This window comes from Pan troglodytes, chromosome 19, assembly GCF_028858775.2.
Source record: "Pan troglodytes isolate AG18354 chromosome 19, NHGRI_mPanTro3-v2.0_pri, whole genome shotgun sequence".
Classification (NCBI taxonomy): domain Eukaryota; kingdom Metazoa; phylum Chordata; class Mammalia; order Primates; family Hominidae; genus Pan; species Pan troglodytes.
This window is the reverse complement of record NC_072417.2, coordinates 54,055,523-54,069,736: the sequence shown is the minus strand read 5'-3', so window position 1 is coordinate 54,069,736 and position 14,214 is coordinate 54,055,523. Positions and strand designations below refer to the sequence as shown.

The window sequence follows — 14,214 nt, the reverse complement described above, 5'->3', positions numbered from 1 at the left end:
AAGAACTTTCACTGACTCATTTGCCACATTCAGATCTTACCCAGAGACATTTGAATTTCCAAGGGTGATGATTTGCATCGGGTGGAGCAGAGCACCATGGGCACTTAGCTTAGCCCAGGCTCAGCAAAAAGCTGAAATGCTCACAAACAGCAGGCCTTGGGCATTATGGTTATTTTCCTGACCTCAGTCTCAAGTGCCAAATCTCAAAACTATCATTAAAATGTCCATATTTTTTCATTTAGAGAAAACAGTGTCTGCTAAAATCCATAATATCCACCTGAGTGTTTGTTCAGCACAGCTGGCCTGACAGCACTTGTTTGGAACTTGACAAGTAAGCCTAAATTCACTGGGAAGGATGAAGCTAAGAAAATTTGGAATAAGAACGAAGGCGGATGCACCCTGCACCTATCAAAACACACCATAGAGATGCAGTGCTGGCCAGGCACTGTGGCTCATGCCTGTAGTCCCAGTGTTTTGGGAGGCTGAGACAGGAGGATCGCTTGAGCCCAGGAGTTTGAGACCAGCCTGGGCAACACAGCAAGGCCCCATCTCTACAAAAAATTTAAAAGGAGCCACACAGATAGGAAAGAAAAGAGAAACGCAGGGTGTCCAGATGTAATGTCTATGTTATCTCACCTGGAAATTTCCCCTTGGAGCTTAGCGCTTCAATGCTGGCCTCTACCAAGAGCCCAAATCCAAGGTCGCCCTGAGGCAACTCTTCATCTTACTCCAGAAGGCTGGAAACCTTCAGTCCTCCCCAGCACCCACTCATGTGTGAAGTGAGATCTGATATCTTTGAAGGACATCAACATTGGGTAGAAATAGCCTAAGAAAGACTTCCATGTCCTTTTCCTTGGCAAGGATCCACATGCAGATCTGGCCCTGGGATGGGCATGGTGTGGGCATCACCAGAGGGGCAGCAGGAATGCAAACAGACCTGGCTTAAGATCCAGCTCTGCTACTTAACCAGCTATGTGTGGTGGCTCTGGGAAGGTCATCCAGTCATCTGCAGCCTCAGCCACTTCACCTCTCTACACAGGATCAGGTTACAAGCTATGTGACTTGCTTTTGTATATCTTCTTTGGAGAAGTGTCTATTCAAGTCCTTTGCCCATTTTAAAAATTGGATTATTTGTCTTTTTCTTTTTTTTTTTTTTTGAGATAAGGTCTCACTGTTACCCAGGCTGGAGTGCAGTGGCATGATCTCGGCTCACTGCAACTGCTGCCTCCCGGGTTCAAGCCATTCTCATGCCTCAGCCTCCCGAGTAGCTGGGATTACAGGCACTCGCCACCATGCCCTACTAATTTTTGTATTTTTAGTAGAGACGGGGTTTAACCACGTTGGTCCAGCTATTCTCAAACTCCTGACCTCAGGTGATCCACCCGCCTCAGCCTCCCAAGTGCTGGGATTACAGGTGTGAACCACCATACCTGGCCTGGACACTAGACTTTTATTAGATATATGATTTGCAAATATTTTCTCCCATTTTGTGAACTATCTTTTTATTTTCTTGATAGTGCCCTTTGATGTACAAAAGTTTTTAACTTGGATGAAGTTCAGTGTATCTAATTTTTTATCTGATTGCTTGGGTTTTTGGTGTCATAGTTAAGAAATTGTTGGCCGGGCATGGTGGCTCATGCCTGTAATTGCAGCACTTTGGGAGGCCGAGGTGGGAGGATCACTAAGTCAGGAGTTCGAGACCAGCCTGGCCAACATGATGAAACCCCGTCTCTACTAAAAATACAAAAATTAGCTGGGTATGGTGGCACATGCCTATATTCCCAGCTACTGGGGAGGCTGAGGCAGGAGAATCCCTTGAACCCGGGAGGCAGAGGTTACAGTGAGCTAAGATCATGCCACTGCACTCCAGCCTGGGCGACAGAGCAAGACTCTCTCAAAAAAAAAAAAAAAAAAAAAAAAAAAAAAAAGAAATTGTTGCCCAAGGTAATGAAGATTTACACCTATGTTTTCTTCTAAGATTTTTATAGTTTTAGCTCTTACATTTAGGTGTTTGATCCATTTTGAGTTGATTTTTGTATATGACTTGAGGTAGTAGTTCAACTTAATTCTTTTGCATGTGGATACCCAGCTGTCCCAGGAGCATTTGTTAAAAAGGCTATTCTTTCTCCCATTAAATTGTCATGGAATCCCTGTCAAATATCAATTGACCATAAATGTAAGCATTTATTTCTGGATTCTCAGTTCTAATTCATCAATCTATATGTCTGCCCTTATGCCAGCACCACATTGTGTTGATTACTATAGTTTTGTAATAAGTTTTGAAATCAAGAAATGTTCATTTAAAAGTAAAAACCTAAAAATAACAAATAAAAATAAAGGGGAAAAAAAAGAGGTGTTAGTCCTTCAATTTTTTTTTTTTTTTTGAGACGGAGTCTTGCACTCTTACCCAGGCTGGAGTGCGGTGGCACCATCTCGGCTCACTGCAAGCTCTGCCTCCCGGGTTCACACCATTCTCCTGCCTCAGCGTCCCGAGTAGCTGGGACTACAAGCGCCCGCCACCACGCCCGACTAATTTTTTATATCTTTAGTGGAGATGGGGTTTCACCGTGTTAGCCGGGATGGTCTCGATCTCCTGACCTTGTGATCCGCCCGCCTCAGCCTCCCAAAGTGCTGGGATTACAGGCGTGAGCCACTGTGCCTGGCCTTGTTTTTCTTTTTCAAGATTGTTTTTGCTATTCTGGGTCCTCTGCATTTCCATATAATTTTTAGGATCAGCTTGTCAATTTTTGCAAAATTTTGAGAGATTGCATTGAATATGTAGATCAATTTCGGTAGTATTGCCATCTTAATAATATTGTCTTCCAATCCATGAATATGGACTATGGACTGTCTTTCCAGTTATTTGGGTATTTTTAAATTTATTTCAATTATGTTTTGTAGTTTTCTTCGTAAAAGTCTTGTGCTTCTTTGGTTAAATTTATTCCTAAGAATTTTGTTTTTGATGCTAATCTAAATGAAGTTGTTTTCTTAATTTTATTTTAAGATTATTCATTGCTATTGAGTAAAGATACAATTAATTTTATATTTTGTCCAAGATACTGATCTTGTATTCTGTAACCCTGCTGAATGGCATTTATTTGTTCTAAAAGGTTTTGTTTTTGTTTTGTGGATCTCTTAGGGTTTTCTATATACAAGATTATGGCATTTGCAATATACATATATGTGTGTGTATATATATATATAGAGAGAGAGTTTTAGTTCTCCTTTCTAATCTGGATGCCTCTTATTTGTTTTTTAATTTTTTCTTTTGGCTTTATTGCCCTGGCTAGAACCCCCAATACAATTCTGAATAGAAGTGAGAGCAAAATCCTTGTCTTATTCTTGATCTTAGAGGGAATGCTTGCAGTCTTTTATCATTGAATATGCTATATTAGCTTTGAGTTTTTCATAGATGTCCTTTATCAGGTTGAAGATATTTCTTTCCATTTCTATTTTGTTGATTTTTTTCAAATCATGAAAGGATGTTAGATTTTGCCAAATACTTTTTCTATGTGTATTGAGATGATCATGTTATTTTTCCTTTATTCTATTAATAACATGTATTACATAATTAAATCTTATTCATTAAACCAACTTAGCATTCCTGAGATAAATCCCACCTGATCATAGTATATATTTTATTTATTTATTTATTTATTTATTTATTTATTTATTTTGAGATGGAGTCTGGCTCTGTCACCCAGGTTGCAGTTCAGTGGCACAATCTCAGCTCACTGCAGCCTCTGCCTCCTGAGTTCAAGCAATTCTGCCTCAGCCTCCCAAGTAGCTGGGACTACAGGTGCATGCCACTATGCCTGGCTAATTTTTGTATTTTTAGTAGAGACAGAGTTTCACCATATTAGCCAGGCTGGTCTCAAACTCCTGACCTTGTGATCTGCCCACCTTGGCCTCCCAAACTGTTGGGATTACAGGCGTGAGCCACCGCGCCCGGCCTCTATATATCTTATATCCTTTTTGTTCCTCTATTTCTCCATTGTTGACTTCTTTTTTGTTAAATAGGTATTATCTAGTGTACCTTTTTAATTCTCTTGTCAATTATTTGTTAAAATGTCAGAATATATAATGATATAAAAAAGCTTTCTTCCTATATTGTTCCATTTCCTCCTCTCCTTTTGGCTATTAACATCATACAAGTAATGTCTTTATACATTGTGTGCCCATCAGCACATATTTCTAATTATTGTTTTATGCTGTCTTTTGTATTTATTTATTTATTTATCTATCTATTTTGAGACAGAGTCTCGCCCTGTTGCCCAAGGTGGAGTGCAGTGGTGCAGTCTTGGCTCACTGCAACCTCTGCCTCCTGGGTTCAAGTGATTCTCCTGCCTCAGCCTCCCGATAAGCTGGGACCACAAGTGCATGCCACCATGCCACCTAATTTTTGTATTTTTTGGTAGAGACAGAGTTTCACTATGTTGGCCAGGCTGGTCTCGGACTCCTGACCCCAAACGATCCGCACACTCTGGCCTCCCAAAGTGTTGGGATTACATGTGTGAGCCACCGCGCCTGGCCTGTATTTACATTTCATACTCTCTTTTATAGTTGTCTTTGTAGTAGCTTTTTCTGGTGTACTTTATTTCTTCATGCATATTGAGTTATTGTCTAGTGTGCTTTCATTTCAGCCTGAATAAATCCCTTTAGTATTTATTGTAGATCTCTTAGTGAATTTTTGTTTATCTACTCTCTTAATATCTGCTTCCTTTTTGAAGGACATTTTTACTAGATAGAGAATTTTTGGTTGGCAGTTTTTTTCTTTCAGAGCTTTTACTATGTCATAGTAGATGCCTCTTCTGGTCTCCATGACTTCTGATTAGAAGTCAGATGTTAATCTTATTGAGGGTTCCTTGTACATAATAAGTCACCTTTCTCCTGATGCCCTGAAGATTCTCTTTGACTTTAGCTTTTGACAATTTGACTGCGGTGTGTCTAGGTGTAGATATCTTTGATTTTATCCCACTTAGAGTTCACTGAGTTTCTTCGATGTACATGTTTATTTTTTTCATCAAATTTGGGAAGTTTTTGACCATTATGTTTAAATTTTTCTGTTTCTCTCTCACTCTCTTTCTGGTACTCTGATTTTGCGTATATTGGTACACTTAATGATATCTCCGAGGTCTCTGAAACTGTTGATTTTTCTTTTATCTTTTTTCTTTCTGCTCCTCAAATTGGATTATCTCAATTGACCAGTGCATTCAAGTTCACTAATTTTTACTTTTGCAAGTCCAGATTTGCTGTTGTGCCCTTCTATTAAATTTTTCATTTGTTATTGTACTTTTTTTTTTTTTTTTTGAGATCGAGTCTCGCTCTGTCGCCCAGGCTGGAGGGTGGTGTCGTCATTTTGGCTCACTGCAACCTCCACCTCCCAGGTTCAGGCGATCCTCCCACCTCAGCCTCCTGAGTAGCTGGAATTACAGGAGCGTGCCACCATGCTCAGCTAATTGTTTTGTTTTGTTTTGTTTTTAGTAGAGACGGGGTTTAACATGTTGGTCAGGCTGGTCTCGAACTCCTGACCTTGAGTGACCTGCCCTTCTTGCCCCTTGGCTTACCAAAGTGATGGGATTACAGGCATGAGCCACCACACCTGGCCTGTTATTGTACTTTTCAACTCCAGAATTTCTATTTGATTCTTCATCATTTCCATCTCTTTTTTTGAGATTCTCTATTTGGTGAGACATCTTTCTTTCAATTGTTTAGACAGATTCCTGTTTATTTATTTATTTATTTTTATTTTTATTTTTTTTGATGGAGTCTTTCTCTTGTCACCCATGCTGGAGTGCAGTGGTGCAATCTTGTCTCACTGCAACCTCTGCCTCCTGGGTTCAGGCACTTCTCATACCTCAGCCTCCCAAGTAGCTGGGATTATAGGCCTGAGCCACCACCCTCAGCTAATTTTGTATTTTTTTGGTAAAGACAGGATTTCACCATGTTGGTTAGGCTGGTCTCAAACTCCTGACCTCAGGTGATCCACCCACCTCAGCCTCCCAGAGTGCTGGGATTACAGGCATGAGCCACTGCACCTGGCCCCTTTTAATTTTTTGAACATGTTTAAAATAGCTGATTTAAAATCTTTGTCTAGGCCTCAGGCGCAGTGGCTCATGCCTGTAATTTCAGCACTTTGGGCACCGGAGGCAGAAGGATCGCTTGCAGCCAAGAGTTTGAGACCAGGCCGGAAAACAAAATGAGACCCCATCTCTACAAAAAAATTAAAAAATTGTCCAGCATGGTGGCACATGCCTGTAGTTCCAGCTACTCAGGAGGCTAAGACAAAAGGATCACTGGAGCCCAGGAGTTCGAGACTGCAGTGAATCATGATTGTGCCACTGCACTCCAGCCTGGACAACAGAGTGAGACTCTATCTCTAAAAAAATTAATTAAATAAAAATAAATAAAACATACATACATAAAATCTTTGCCTAGTAAACCTAACATCCTGACTTTCTTAGGAGCAGTTTCTGTTGTTTCTTTTTTCTCCTGTATGTGGGCCATATTTTCCTTCTTATATGCATGTCTTATAATATTTTGTTGAAAGCACAACATTTAAAATAATACAATGTGGCAACTCTGAAAATTGGATCCTGCCACCCCAGGGTTTGTGGTTGATACTGTTTGTTGCTGTTGTTGCTGTTCATTTGTTTAGTGAATTTCCTGGACAAATTCTGTGATGTCTGTATTTTTTGTCACATGAAGCAGCTAAAGTCTCTGGCTAGTTAGCTTAGTGGTCAGCTGATAATTGGATAGCAATTTCCTTAAATGCCTCGAATCTATAGTCTCCCAGCCTTTGCAAAAGGACTTAGTGTGTGTGTTGGGGTACACTTTCACCATTGACAACTCTACTTTAGCCTTTATTTCCTGCTTATGCACAGCCCCAAAGTCAGCCAAAGGTGACAGATTATGGCATTTTCATGTCTTTCCTGGGCCTATGCACATGCACAAGGCCTTACATATTCCCAGGAATAAGAGCTTTTCTTTTTTTCTTTTCTTTTTTTTTTTTTTTATGGAGTTTCGCTCTTGTTACCCAGGCTGGAGTGCAGTGGCGCCATCTTGGCTCACTGCAACCTCTACCTCCCAGGTTCAAGCGATTATTCTGCCTCAGCCTCCCAAGTAGTTGGGACTACAGGCGTGTGCCACCACACCTGGCTAATTTTTGTATTTTTAGTAGAGACAGGGTTTCACCATGTTGGTCAGGCTGGTCTCGAACTCCTGATCTCAGGTGATCCACTCACCTCGGGCTCCCAAATTGCTGGGATTACAGGCGTGAGTGACCATGCCTGGCCTGAATAAGAGCTTTTCAAAGCCTCCTATGGACATGTCATTTTTTAGTTTTTCTTTTTAATTTTTTACCAGCTTCTTGTTAGTCCTGCCTGGTATTGACATTTCAGGCAACTGCGGTTTAAACTTTTCCCTCATCCACCCCTAAACACACACACTTTTCCACGCTTCCATTTCCTCAAGACAGTTTTATCATGCTGGTTGTAGTGGATCATATCTGTAGTCCCAGAATTTTGGGAGGCCAAGGTGAGTGGATCACATGAGCCCTGGAGTTCTGCCTGGCAACAGAGGGAGACTTTGTCAAAAGAGAGAGAGAGAAAAAAAAGAAGGAAGGAAGGAAGTTAGGAAGGAAGGAAAGGAAAGGAAGGAAGGAAGGAAAAGAGATTTATCAAATTTTTTCATTAAATCAATATTCAGTGTTCTTTTTTTTGTTTTTGTTTTTGTTTTTGTTTTTGAGATGGAGTCTCACTCTGTCGTCCGGGCTGGAGTGCAGTGGCGTGATCTCGGCTCACTGCAAGCTCCGCCTCCCAGGTTCACACCATTCTCCTGCCTCAGCCTCCTGAGTAGCTGGGACTACAGGCGCCCGCCACCATGCCCGGCTAATGTTTTGTATGTGTAGTAGAGACGAGGTTTCATCATGTTAGCCAGGATGGTCTCTATCTCCTGACTTCAGGATCCACCCACCTTGGCCTCCCAAAGTGCTGGGATTACAGGCATGAGCCACCATACCCGGCTCATATTCAGTGTTTATATCAGAGTTTCCCAGTAGGAGCAATATTGGCATTTTGGTGGGACAGTTCTTCATTGTAAAGGATATGTAGCATCTCTGGTCTCTGTCCACTAATTGCCAGTAATGGTTATATAACAGTGGGAACCAAAAACATGCCTACATATTTCTAAACATGCTCTTGAGCTTAGCAGGCAGTATCACTTGGCTAATAATCTGCTTCACAGTATTTTGACTGTATAATTAGGTTTACACTGAAACATATGTACTGTTATTGCATTTTCTGTCTTCAACTTTCTTTTTTTTGTATAGTTACTAATTACCTCCCTTATTTGTTTAGTTTCTTAGTAACGATCACTATTTGCTGAGATCTCCGAATGTATATCAAATATCTCTCCATAACATCAAACATAGCAAGTAATTGCTTCTTTCTACTCTTACTTTATTTATTTATTTTTTTGAGGCAGAGTCTCTCACCATTGCCCAGGCTGGAGTGCAACGGTGGGATCTCGGTTCACTGCAACCTCCAGCTCCCGAGTTCAAGCGATCCTCCTGCCTCAGCCTCCTGAGTAGCTGGGATTACAGGTGCCCGCCACCACGCCCAGCTATTTTTTTGTATTTTTAGTTGAGACAGGGTTTCACTCTGTTGGCCAGGCTGGTCTCGAACTCCTGACCTTGTGATCCTCCCTCCTCTGCCTCCCAAAGTACTGGGATCACAGGCATGAGCCACAGCGCCCGGCTGCTTCTTTCTACTCTTCCTTGGAAACATTCCTCCTGGAGCTTTCTGTCTTTTCACACAACTCTGAACTGATTAACCAGGACTGCTGCAAAGCAGACATTCTGGGGCTTCTCTTCACCACCATCCTGGCAATTGGACTCAAAAAATGTGAATTGGAAAATCCAAGTTGTCTCCACTGCCTGTTTGACTGGGGGAGGCTGAAGAAGTTCAGGATAATGCAGAGCATAAAGAAGTTACATGGCCAGGTGTGGTGGCTCACGCCTGTAATCCCAGCACTTTGGGAGGCTGAGGCGGGCAGATCATGAGGTCAGGAGATCGAGACCATCCTGGCTAACACATGAAACCCTGTGTCTACTAAAAATACAAAAAAAAATTAGCCGGGCGTGGTGGCGGGTGCCTGTAGTCCCAGCTACTTGGGAGGCTGAGGCAGGAGAATGGCGTGAACCCGGGAGGCGGAGCTTGCGTGAGCCAAGATCACACCACTGCACTCCAGCCTGGGTAACAGAGCGAGACTCTGTCTCAAAAAAAAAAAAAAAAAGTTACATTTTCTCTGAATGTCTGAGGGCAGAGTGAATGTATGTGTAACATTACTTCATACATATATGGAATGAATACTCTTTAATGTGCTTCTATATTTATCATATAATTTGGTCCTTATTTTAACTTTCTCATTTCAGATTTGAGGAAATTGAAGTGCACTGCCTGGCACCCACTTTACTTCTGAAACAATACATGTGGTAACAGTATTAAGTGCTCACTATTTTGCAAACATTGTTCAAGAACCCTAGGAAAGACAGTACAGAATAAATAGAAGGCAAAGTCTTTTAGTCCAAGAACTTAAAGCCCGTCAGTGTTGGGAACATGCAATTTGTGTGTGCAATGGTGCAGGAGTCTGGTCATGTTCATCTCTGGGGTGCAGAGCTGCCTCTGAAGACTTGGCAAGACCTACCCAACAGTCGTTCACTGAGCAGAGACTGAGGAGCCTCCTGGGATTGGGCTCATCCTCAGGAAAAGCGGAGCCAGTCCCAAGCTTGAACCAGTGACAAGTCCTTGGATGTCGGAGAGAAGTAGAACGTTGAGGTACAGTAAGAAACCCTTGTTGACTTCCAGAAGTGCTTGAGGGATTTTGTGGGGAACTGAGGCCTGGAGAGAGTCAGCTGTTCTGAAATGTAGGCTGTGACTCCTGATGTGTGCCATCTTTATGTACAAGCCAGTGAGGCCCAGAGCTCTCAGGTTAGACTTAAAATTTCCCTCTGACACTCACACAGACACTGAGGGGCAATGTGCACTGTACTCTTTTCCTCTTTATTTTATAGAGCCCCAAGTTTATTCGGAGGGTAACGTATTTGGGAAAGGTATGCCCCTTCCTCTTCCCCATGGAATAAACCATATTTGGTCAAAGCCAGGCATGATCATTCCATTTCCCTGTGCTCATGGTTGGTGTAGGATAGCATGTGATCCACGACTTCACCCCATGATAAACGGTAGGGAGGCTAGCCCTCTTCTGCATTGAATGAGGTTGCATGGGCAAGCAATGCTTGCAGCTGTGGCAGCCTTTTTGTAACCATGTGGCAACAAGCCTAAGAGGAAAGCTACTGAAGATGGCAGAGCAGAAAGAGAGAACCTGGGCCTGTCATGATATTTCTGGGACCATCTGTATGTCACCTGGATTCTGCTCTGGCAGTTGAGGCAGGACGAGAGGGGTGAGAGATGAGACGATGTGTACTAGCAGTCTGGAAGAGGTTCACGGAGGGTCAGTTTGTTCAGGAAACATACCCTTCCACTTTCACCAGTGAAAGTCCCACTTGAGTTTCTAGGGCTCTAGTCCTAACCTAACCAGATGCTTTCATCACTGCAGTTGTTTTCCAGGAGTCAGGATCTAGAGGTAGTCAGATGGCAGATGGCTCCTCCTGCCCCTTTTTAGCCTGACCCTGTGAAGTAGATATTGTTATCCCATCTTATACATAAGAAATAGGGGCTTAGAAAGATTAATTGACTCGTCCAACATCAACAGCAGAGCTGGGAATCAAACCTGGCGTCTCTGTTGCTAAGACCTGGGCTCTGCTCACTGCACACCAGTTGCTTTCAAGACTAAACCAGCTGGGTGTAGTGGCTCACACTTGTAATCCCGGCACTTTGGGAGGCTGAGATGGGAGGATCGCTTGAGCCCAGGAGTTCAAGACCAGCCTGGGCAACATAGTGGGACACTGTCTCTACAAAAACATTACAAAGTAACCAGGCATGGTGGTGTGCACCTGTAGTCCTAGCCACTTGGGAGGCTGGGGTGGGAGGATCACCTGAGCCCAGGAGGTTGAGGCTGCAGTAAGCTATGATCCCACCATGGTGCTACAGCCTCAGTGACAGAGTGAGACTCTTGTTTCAAAAAAAAAAAAAAAAAAAAGACTAAACGCCATGACTCTCTTCGGATTCCACCCTTCCTCCTCGTGTTTCCTGAAACTGTTAATAATAATTATTATAATATTTAATAATAATAATTGGCACCCCCATGGACCCAGTGAGTCCAGCTCAAATCCTAGCGTGGATCAGGGGTTGAAGGAGTCAGGAAAATGTATGATTCATTTCACAAAGACTTTGTGAAGAGGGGCGGGTTGTTGTGTGAGTCAGAGGGTACCAGGGGGGGCTGGGGTGGGGAGAGGACGGAGAAGGGAAAGCTTTGCTGGTGAGGGACACCAGGGACATGAAACTCAGTGGACTGCAACATAGAAGGGAACAGGGTACAGCCCTGTGCTGGAGACTTCCTACTTGGGTGCTATCGTTTGGAAATTTGTCCTCCCAAATCTCATGCTGAAATGTAATCCCCAGTGTTGGAGGTGGGGCCTAGTGGAAGCAGTGGAGCAGTTTCTGATGAATGGTTTAGTGCCATCCTTTTTAGTGCTGTCCTCATGATAGTGAGTGAGTTCTCACTAGATCTGGTTGTTAAAAAAGGTGTGGCACCTCCCCCCACCTCTTGCTCCTGCTTTCCCCATGTGACATGCCTGCTCCCACTTCACCCTCTGCCACTAGTAAAGCTCCCTGAGGCCCCTTGGAAGCCAAGCAGATGCTGGCATTATGGTTTACAGGCTGCAGAACTGTGAGCCAAATAAACCTCTTTTCTTTGTAAATTACCCAGTCTCAGATATTTCCCTATAGCAATGTAAGAATGGCCTAATACATTGGGTGATTCAGGGAAGGTTTCCTGATGGAGGTTGGGCTCTGAAAAGGGGAAATGGTGATTCTGGGCACAGGAAATGCTAGAGCAGAGCCCAGGCCCAGCAGCTGCAGGTCGTGCAGGAACCACTCATAGCAACCAGCCAGACACCGTTCGCCTCCTCTCCCTCTGCAAAATCTCCACTCACTCCTTTGGATATTGCTCTGACCATCCCCGCCCCGTCCTGTGACCTCTGCGGACTGGCGTCCCAGCAGGATGGCCCAGCTCTCCAGCCTGGCAGCCAGAGCCTTCCCCACTAGGCCTTTTTCTCTTCACTCTCCTGGGCATGGCACCCCTGGGCAAACTCCTAACTACCACCTCTGCCTGGTATAGCTGGAACCACCCCACTGCGAAGCCTCCCTCACTCTGTAAAAGCCAGTACCCCAGGAAGCCTCCTCTAACCCTTTCCCCTCTGCCACTCCAAGGAAGTGCTATTGGACGAGCTGCCTGATCTCTCTGGCCTTCTGTGTGGCAGCAGAAGTTTGTGTCAACTGCTGTGGGAATGTGACTGGTGGAGCAGGTGATTCCAGAACTCAGGTGACCAGGACACGGAATGTGTGGGCTTGCCAATATTTTGATATATAAATCAACTCTTTTCATTATGGAAGTAACAAGACCTCAAGGGAAATAGAAAAAAAAATTCCCTGTAATCATCCCACCCAGCTAGGAGGTCTACTGTGTGTGCTTTTGACATTTTGCTGTCCTCGTTGGTGCAAGGGCAGATGTGACTGTTTATGCCTGTGGAGGGCAGAGGGGTTTTTCTTCTTCTTGTCTTTTTTTAGAGACAGGGTCTCCCTCTTTTGCCTAGCCTGGATGGAATGCAGTGGCATGATCCCAGCTGACTGCAGCCTCGAACCCCTGGCCTCAAAGGATCCTCCTGCCTCAGCCTCCCAAGTAGCTGGGACTACAGGCACCTGCCACCATGCCTGGCTGATTTATTTTTTATTTGTTTGTTTAGAGACGGGGTCTCCCTACATTGGCCAGGCTGGTCTTGAACTCCTGGCCTCAAATGTTCCTCCCGTCTTGGCCTCCCAAAGTTTTGGGATTATAGGCATGAGCCATGTTGTCGTCATTACAGCTACATTGAGATATAATTTATGTGCCACACAATGCATGCCTTTCAAGTGTACAGTTCAGTGGCATTGAGGTATATCCACAGAACCGTACAACCATCATCACATTGAGAAAATTTTTATCACCCTAAAAAATCCTTTACAAAATCCTTTACCCTTTAGCAGTCACCCCATGTTTTGATTTTTGCTTTACATGATTTTACAAGCATCTTTTCCTGTTGCTGGAAAATCTCCTTACCCATACTCTTTGGTGACTGTCAGCAAAGGCTTTCGGTTGGTGAAATAGCGTGGCCAGGAGTGCTCTAGAACAATGGTGTTGGTGAGGGCTGCAGAAGCTGAGGACCCACAGGCAGAGAGGGAGGGATGGTAGAAGCAGGTGGTGAGGAGGGACTCGGGGCAGGACTTTGGGGGTAAAAGGAAGCAAGTCTCTGGAAGCAGAACCAGCAGCACTGCTGATCATTGGGACGTGGAGAAAGGCGAAGGCTCAGGGTGTCAGCAAACTTCGTAGGGTGGGTGAGGGTTGCCAGGTCAATAACGAACAGGGTCCCAGGAAAAGGCGGCAGCACAGGTTTGGGGAGAATTAGAGATGAGCTTGGTTTTGGTCTTGTTGGATTTGGGGGCACCAGTCTCTCTCCTGGTGAGAGTCGGCAGTGGGATGTTAGGATCTGGCCCTCAGGAGGCTGTTAGGGCTGAAGCAAGAGATTTGGGAGTTAAGGGTGTGAGGGCCACGTGGGAGGCCTCGGGAGCCTGTGCCGATCCAGGGTGAGTGTGAAGGAAAGAAAAAAGAGGGCCCGGGGAACACTGGTATTTTCGGGCGGTGGACGAGGATGGGACGGCCACTAGCTTGTCTTAAGGTAGAAGGCAGAGCGGGGCCATAGGGGCAGTGGCGCGGGTAAGGGTGGAGAACAGCGCTGAGCAGCGCAGGGAGGCGGCCGGGGCTGCAGCCCCCGAGGGCTCCTTGCAGTCCGGCCCCGCAGCCTGGAGACAGCTCCGGTGGTGCTGCGCTGCCCGAGACTGCTGCACGAGCGGGGACTGCGGCCTCGGCTCCCTGCCTGCCCGGCAGCACCCCATCCAGTCGGCCTGCCCGGGGTGCGCAGGGTTAGCATGGAGTGAGCTCGCCCCGCCCGGGGTTGCGCGGCCCTGGGGGGTCCTCTCGCGGCCGCTCCTGGGACCTGCT

General features: G+C 44.8%; 1 protein-coding gene across 6 annotated transcripts in view; it reads left to right on the top strand.

Moving 5' to 3' along the window:
• The window catches only part of LOC129137611 (cytospin-B-like), a 123,202-nt gene extending 113,366 nt beyond the window's left edge, over positions 1-9,836 (top strand). For all 6 annotated transcript variants that reach the window (XM_063798966.1, XM_063798965.1, XM_063798968.1 and 3 more), the window contains one exon: positions 9,434-9,836. The gene's annotated coding sequence lies outside the window, so the exon portion shown is untranslated. The remainder of the gene's footprint in view (positions 1-9,433) is intronic.
• Positions 9,837-14,214: the final 4,378 nt, after the last annotated feature.